The 8,100-nt window shown below is 44.2% G+C and overlaps 1 pseudogene across 1 annotated transcript; it reads right to left on the bottom strand.

Annotated features, from left to right (window-relative positions):
- Positions 1–542: 542 nt before the first annotated feature.
- On the bottom strand, positions 543–2,318 carry LOC308511744 (autophagy protein 5-like; annotated as a pseudogene). The gene is made up of 2 exons: positions 2,315–2,318; positions 543–1,142 (listed from the first exon to the last, which is right to left on the bottom strand). The product of its transcript is annotated as an autophagy protein 5-like (transcript).
- Positions 2,319–8,100: the final 5,782 nt, after the last annotated feature.

The raw sequence follows: 8,100 nt of genomic DNA, 5'->3' as shown, positions 1-8,100 counted from the left end.
TCAAAGTTACATGATTGTTTGCATACCAATAGACAGACTGTAAACAGGAAATTTTCATTAAGGAAAGATGAGTTTACTGTAATTTGATCTTTCACAAAAGCTGCTGCAAGTTATTGATAACAGAATTTCTCTTTTACTTTCTTAAGTCTAATTCTCTGGAAAATTAAACCAATGTTTCCACTCCCTTGAGCTAAAGTTCAACCATGGTCACCTTAGGAAATACCCCTGTTTATTTGTTAATCAGAAATACAAATTGAGTGGCACATATTTCCATTTTCTTTCTTCGGTTTCATTATATTTTACAAGAAAACAGAAGACTTGCAGGGATCCTGGAAAGTCTTTCTTGTTGCAGCTGAGGTTTAATGAGGGCAGTGGAGGAAAGCAGAGGTGAAGCAAAGCAAGAGCAGCCCCAGTGCCCTTATCAGACATGGAATCTTTTTCCTGTTAGGCTTGCAGCAGGGTTTCTGCTCTGGTTGCCTCCACCTAACCTGACTGAAGCAGAAAGGTAATATGCTCTGGTAAATCCTGTCATAGTTGATCCTTCAATCTGTGGGTTGTGGGATGATACTAATATGGAGAAAAGTATCTGGGTAGCTCAGATGTTCACTCAGCCACTGTAGAGGTGTTTCCAACATTGGCTCAATTCCATGAATTATCACTTGATTCTTTCCCCATCTTCAGGAGCAATCGCAGGACAGGCTTATTTGAGGAGATCTCCTAAAGTATTCAATTGCCCATCTGTAGCCACAGGATGAAAAAGCTTCTGAATGAAAAGTCGTTCAGTCATTTTCTGATATATTCTAAAAGGGATGTAAAAAAATCCACTTTCTTCTGCAGGATATTCCATGAGTTCCCTATTGATGGCCCCAAACTGGTCAAATCTGTCATTATGTAATCCCATCCAGAGCTGCTTGTGATCTCTTTTCTGCATTTCATTGATTACTTGGCTTTTGTGTTTTAATGCATCAGCTTCTTTCACATAAGACATAAAATGAGCTTCAATTGCTTCCTTAGATGGACATCGCAGAAGGTCCTTTTCTGGGAACCCTTAAAACGTACTGTGATGTTCCAAGGAAGAGCTGAACTTGATGCAAGAAGATCAAATAGCAAACCAATTGGATAATACCATTTCAGTGGGGTGCCTTTGTGTTCAAACCTTATCTAACTAATGTCTTCTTATCTCATAACCCAGCTGCAGCTTGTTTGACAGGTTTTAGCCTGAGCAAGGACAGGACATTCATATCTAAAAGCCACTGAAAGCAGCTTGGGTGGGGTTGTAAATTGGATAGGGCAGAGTCTCAGGGAATCACCAGAGCAGAGCAAACAGAAATGGCTACCAGTCAGTCCTGCAACAGGGAAGGTCCCAGCACAGGAACAATGATCCCTGTGAGCGCCTCGGTCTGGGAGAAAGCTGCCCCTGAGTTCCTTCCCCGATGCCAGACAGTTCAGTTTTGCCTTGTATGTGTCTGGGTCCCCCAGAGCCACGCCCAACACTGGAGCTCAGAGGGAGTGGGAGCTTGTAAGTTCAGTTCATGGTGCTGGCCTTTTAAGAGGAGTAGTTGTGTCTCCAGCAGCCTGTGTGTCCTTGAGCCCCAATCCCCACTGGTTTTCAGAGCTCATAGTTCTTACTGCCTGTAGAGACTTCTTTTGCCAACTCTGGGACCCTGGGCTGGGTGTCTGGTGTGGGGCTGGGACCACTTGCTCCTCACAGGTGGCCTCCACAGAGGCGATCTCCCTCCCAATTAAAACAGTGGCACACGTGGGTGCTGAGCCAGTCCACTCTGTGCCTCTGCACCTACTACCAGTCTCAGTGTGCTTTCTTCTTTACTTCTCTAGTTGTAGGACTTACATTCAGCTAGCTTTCTGGCTGTTCTGGATGATAGTTATTCTGTATTTTAGTTGTAATTTTGATGTGGTTGTGGGAGGCAGCGAGTACAGGCATTTGCCTATGCTACCATCTTGGTTCTCTGACATTGTTTCTTTAAATATTTTCTGGCTCCTTTCTCTTCTCTACTGCTGGAGATCCCATTATGTGAATGTTGATGCACTTTATGTTATCCCACCTTCCTATGAGGTTGTTCTTGTTTTTCTACTTTTTCCCCCTCTGTACTTTAAGTTTATATTCTCTATTGACCTATCTTCAAGTTCTATGATTCTTTCTTATATCATTTGAAATGACGTTGTGCCCCTCTGGTGAATTTTTGTTTTATTTATTGTATTACTCAACTGCAGAATTTTCATTTAGTCTTTAAAAAAATAATTTGCATCTCTTTATTAATATCCTCTTTTCAATGAAACAATGACTCTTATTTACGCATGTTTTCCTTTGGTTCTATGAACATATATTAAATCTCTGTCTGCTAAATTTGACAACTAAATACACTCATAGATAGCATATGTTGCCTGCTTTTTTCCCTGTATATGGTTCATTCCTTATTATTTATTTGCATGTCTCATAGTTTGGCATTTTAAACTGGACATTTGGTTAATGTAATTACAGAAAATTTGAGTAGTGGTGCTCCCTATCCCTCTACCGTAAAGGAGCTTATCATTTTTGCTGTTTTTTTTTTTTTTTTTAATATACTCCATTGACTCTCCACAGAGAGGAAGGGAGAGAGACAGAGAGCCAGAAACATCGATGAGAGAGAAACATCGATCAGCTGCCTCCTGCACATCTCCCACTGGGGATGTGCCCGCAACCCAGGCACATGCCCTTGACCGGAATCGAACCTGGGACCTTTCAGTCCGCAGGCTGACGCTCTATCCACTGAGCCAAACCAGTTTCGGCTCATTTTTGCTGTTTGCTTATTTATTTGTTAAGTGTCTTGCATGAACTTTAAGTCTATTTCCCCTACAGTGTGAATCCTTGAAATTGCTCCTGAGGGGATGCAGCCTTGGGCAAGCACACATTTACCCTCTGATGACAGTGAATTTAACAAGCCTTTATAATTTTCTTTGCCTTTTCATGCTATCTTTGCTAAGTTTCCTGCTTCTGTTGCTATCAAATCTAGTTGTTGACAATTGCCATTGATTGCTGGATTGTTTTTGACAATGCCTGGGATTTTAAATTGTTACACAGTCTGGTCCAATTAAATTCTAGGCCCTTTACAGAGGTAGATTTTGAAGTCAGTCTTGGAGATTTCTTCTGACTCCAGGAGGGCCCTTAGCTGTCTCTTTCTTTCATTATTTCTGTCAAAATAGGTTAAGATACATTTAGCATATTTCTCTCATAGAACTATTAGTATCCTCTTAGTTCCTTACCACAAAAACTTCATTGTTTTTTAGAGAGCCCTCAGGCTTGCCTGCCTCACACTCTATTCCAATAAAGTCATTTTCTGTTGGGAGAGCTTCAGAAGTTTCTGTTCATATGGCCTATCTCTTCCGCTGGGCAAAATTACTGAGTCACTGCTCCAGAGCTGGGTCTATAGACAACAGTACATTTTCTTTAAATGACATTCTTCCTTTATGGGCATGATGTTGGGTGGAAATGCCAACTCTGGTCCTCTCAGCTGTCTTTACTGGTATGCAACCTCCATATTGCAAGTTAGCTTGCTGAGGGCAATCAGGGTGCCAATATTCTTAGCCTGTAGTAGCTGAGTTAGAGCCTTCACCCTATGAATTCAGGCTTCTGGGAGGAAGAAGCCAATTATCTCTCAGGGGCACTCCTCTGAAATTTAGCCTCTATAACATATGTCCGAGAGATAACAAATGCTGGCGGCTATCCCCTCCTGACTTTTGAGAGTGGAGATACAGGGAGCTTTTTCTTCTTGGCCACACCTGCCCAAGGTGGAGCTTTTTCATCCTGAACTACGAAAATGGGAATGAGTGAGTTGTGTTTCAAGCCCCAGACTCTTGCTGCTCCTACCAAGATTTAGCAGGTAAAAATATTTCTTCATTTGCTGTATACACTTATGTGTATTTACACGTATATATTTTTTCTTTCAATTTTAACAAGATACGGTTGTTTCTCTGAGAAATGTGTTTATAGAGATCCTAATTTAGCTATTTCATAAATGGGATGACATTGATGTCTGTCTTATTTACCTTCATTTGTCTCTAATAATTAATTCTACTGTGAGTCTGAAACTTTGCTCTGGGACTTCAGAAAAGTTGAGTGTTCAAATCTTCCTCAAGTAACTTTCCTAATATTCCACTAATTTGAAATTTTTGCCCAAGCAAGTTAGTCACCTAGGTTTGAGCTATTAGTGCCAATTTAGTAGTGACTTTGGTTTATCTTGGATGAATAGTGAGACTATATTGTACATTCTTTCTGTGACTCTACATCTCTGCTCAAACACACAAAAAAGTCAATAACTTAGTGAGGTTTTTCAGAGAACAAACCTTTTTTTGTCTATACCCTAGTTTTGGAAGTTTCTTCATTCTTCCCTACCCAGTTGTTTCCTTGATTATGAGTTTCTAGCATTTTTTATAACTATTATTTATAAAAACCTCAGAAAGATAGTAAGAAACTACTTTCTGGAGTGTTTGTTTTCAAACAAATGTCAAATGATGTGAATGATCAGAGATTTTTGTAGTTTTTCTTAACAAAAAAATGCAAGACTAGTGAGGGAATTGTTTAAGATTGTCTCTTTGAATACTCACAAATATATATATATATATACACATACAGGAACACATAAGGGTGGGGCAAAAGCAGGTTTACAGTTGTTCATATGGAAAATAAAAATAATAATCCTATATAATAAAAGCCTAATATGCTAAGTGTCTGACCATTCGTTCAACCATTGGACCAGTCACTATGATGCACACTGACCACCAGGGGGCAGATGCTCCAACCAGTAGGTTAGCTTGCTGCTAGGGTCTGGCTGATTGAGACTGGGTGAGATGGGCACCCAGACACGCCCTGGAGCCCTCCTGTGGTCCCTCCCAGACCTCTAAAATGTTTTTCTTAATTAATTTCCTTTCAATGTGCATGAATCCATACACCAGGCCTCTAGTTAAATATATATATATATATATATATATATATATATATATATATATCCTATCTAATAAAAGAGAAACATGGTAATTAGCCGTACATCTGCTACCCTTCCCATTGGCTAATCAGGGCGATATGCAAATTAACTGCCAGCCAAGATGGTGGCTGGCAGTCAGGCAGCTTGAAGCTAACATGAGGCTTGCTTGCTTTGGTGACGGAGGAAACCAATGTTCCCCGCCTGCCTTGCTGGCCTCTGAGCTTGCAGTTTGAAACATTGTTACAAATATTGAAGCTAAAAAAACCCCCAAAAACCTGCTTTCAGCCAGCTGGGATCTCAGAGCTGGAGTTGATACTATGTTTCGATTATAGAACCCAAACAAACCAGATACCTGCTTTCAGCAGCAGAGGCCTAAGAGCTGGAGCCAGAGCTAAAGCTGACCCAGAATAAAAAAAAAAAAAAAGGAGCAATTGGGAGCTTCAGTCACCCGCCAGCCTGAAAACAGCCCTCAGCCCCTCACCCAGACTGGCCAGGCACCCCAGTGGGGACCCCCACCCTGATCCAGGACACCCTTCAGGGCAAACCAGCCGGCCCCCACCCATGCACCAGGCCTCTATCCTCTATAGTAAAAGGGTAATATGCCTCCCAGCACCGGGATCAGCGGAGCCACGAGGCCTCCCGGCACTGGGATCAGCGTGACAGGGGGCAGTGCCCAAACCCCCTGATCGTCCTGCGGCTCTGTGTGTGACAGGGGGCAGGGCCACAACCTTCCTATCTGCCCTGCTCTGTTCGTGACAGGGGGAGGCACCCCAACCCCCTGATCAGCCCTGCTCTGTGCCTGATAGGGGGGAGCTCCCCAACCCCCTGACCACCCTGCGGCTCTGTGTGTGACACGGTGCAGCGACTCAATCCCCTGATCGGCCCTGCTCTGTGTGTGACATCAGCCGTGCCCTGAGTGTGAGAGTGGCGGCACCCCAACCCCCTAATCGGCCCTGCTCTGTGGGTGATAGAGGGCGGCACCCGAACCCCTCCCCCCCCACACAGGCCCTGCTCTGTGTGTGATGGGGTAGAGCCAAAACCTCCCCATCTGCCCTGCCCTGAGTGTGACAGTGGCAGCGCCCCAACCCCCTGATTGGCCGTACTCTGTGGGTGATAGAAGGTGGCGCCCCATCCCCCTGATCCGCCCTGCTCTGTGTGTGACAGGGGGCGGTGCCCCAACTCCCCTATCGGCCCTACTCTGTGAGTGACAGGGGGGAGCTCCCCAACCCCCTGATGGACCCTGCTCTGTGTGTTACAGGGGGGAGCTCCCCAACCCCCTGATTGGCCCTGCTCTGTGCATGACAGGGGGTGGCGCCGCAACCTCCCCATCGACCCTGCCTTGAGTGTGACAGGGGGCAGTGCCCCAACCCCCCAATCGGCCCTACCCTGAGCGTGACTGAGGGTGGCATTGCAACCTCCCAATCAGCCCTGCTCTGTGCATGACAGGGGGTGGCGCCCCAACTCCCCAATCGGCCCTGCTCTGAGCCCAACCAGGGGCTGCACCTAGGGATTGGGCCTGCCCTCTGCCACCCGGGAGCAGGCCTAAGCCAGCAGGTGGTTATCTCCTGAGGGGTCCCAGACTGCGAGAGGGCACAGGCCGGGCTGAGGGACCCTCCCTCCCCCCCGAGTGCACAAATTTTTGTGCACCGGGCCTCTAATATATATATATATATATATATATATATATATATATATATATATATATATACACACACACACACACATACATACCCAACAACCGGAATGGACGGCAGATCAACCAGAACAACAGGAATGACTGATGGCTATGACGCACACTGTTGTAGCCAACAGGCTTGATCCAGGCCCTGATTGGCCCCCCACCCCAATTGGGGGAAGGGACCATCAGGACAACTACCCATTGCCCCTCCCCCTGGCCGGATCTGCTCCTTATTGGCCCTCCCCACCCTGATCAGGAACAGGGCCTGCCAGCCAACCTCCTGCGGTCCCTCCCCCCACTGACCTGGCCCAATGGGCCCCCATCAGGACCCCACCCGTGCACAAATTCGTGCACCGGACTTCTAGTAATACAAGAATTAACTCTGTTTTGTGTACTCACAACTGTAAACCTACTTTTTCTTCACCCTGTACAAAACTCCACAATGTAAATGGCAAAAACTACATGCAAGGAGATGCATTGTTTCAGTAGAAGATAATTTGTATTCTATTTAACTGACCTTTGTAGGTCAGTTTTTATAAATTGGGATAAGCCTTTCTCCTTAAAAGACTTTGGTGCTTGTGAATGAATATGAAATAATATATAAAATATTTAAAAAAGCAATAAGGCATTGTGTTTCAACACTATCATATTAATATCTATGCTTTCATAGAATACTACTGTTATTCAAACATCAAAAGAAAAATAAGTAGTTTAATCTGCACATAACTTAAAACATTTTTCTTTAAAACAAACATTTATTACATAGTGAAATACACATTTCATAGATGCTTTTTAAGAAAAAATATCATAATGAAAGGAAGCAAAGTTCTAGATATTTAGATTTAATGTCTCTTCCACCCTCACCCACAGTGTATTTAGACTTCTATTCCCGCTCCTTCATTGTTAGTAAATATTTGAGAAACAATGTCTTGAAAGTTCGCTTCTATAGTGACTGAGAATGACTAAGAATTGTCAAGTAACCACAGAATTTATTTTCTTGATACTTTTAAAATTCTGTCTTTGACTTTAGGCAGTTTATTATTTTGTCTTGGAGAGTATGTTTGGATTGAAGTTTTGTGGTGACCTATTGGATTCATAAACTTTGATATGCTAATCTGTCCCCAGGTTTGGAAAGTTCTCTGTGGGGCGCGGGTACAGTGTTTTGGCCAGGTTCAAGCCTCGGACTAATGAAAGGACAGGGTCCTCTCATTGCCATGTCCAAGTCCCAGCTGGAAGGGCAAGGCCCTCCCAGCACAATCATAACCAATGGCTGTGGTTGTAAGCTTGAACCTATAGTCTAATCACGTGGCCCCACATGCCGTGTGCTAGAGTTCGGGTGCATATTAAACAACTTGATCAAACCCCTACTTTGCCTTGTGGCATCTGCTATAAAATAAAGACACGGCTTGTGGGCGCTGGCACTGTCTCATCAGGGAGCAGTGT

This window comes from Myotis nattereri (genome assembly GCF_964212035.1).
Source record: "Myotis nattereri genome assembly, chromosome: X".
Classification (NCBI taxonomy): Eukaryota; Metazoa; Chordata; class Mammalia; order Chiroptera; family Vespertilionidae; genus Myotis; species Myotis nattereri.
Note: the sequence above shows the minus strand (reverse complement) of the source record. Positions and strands in the feature narration are given on the sequence as shown.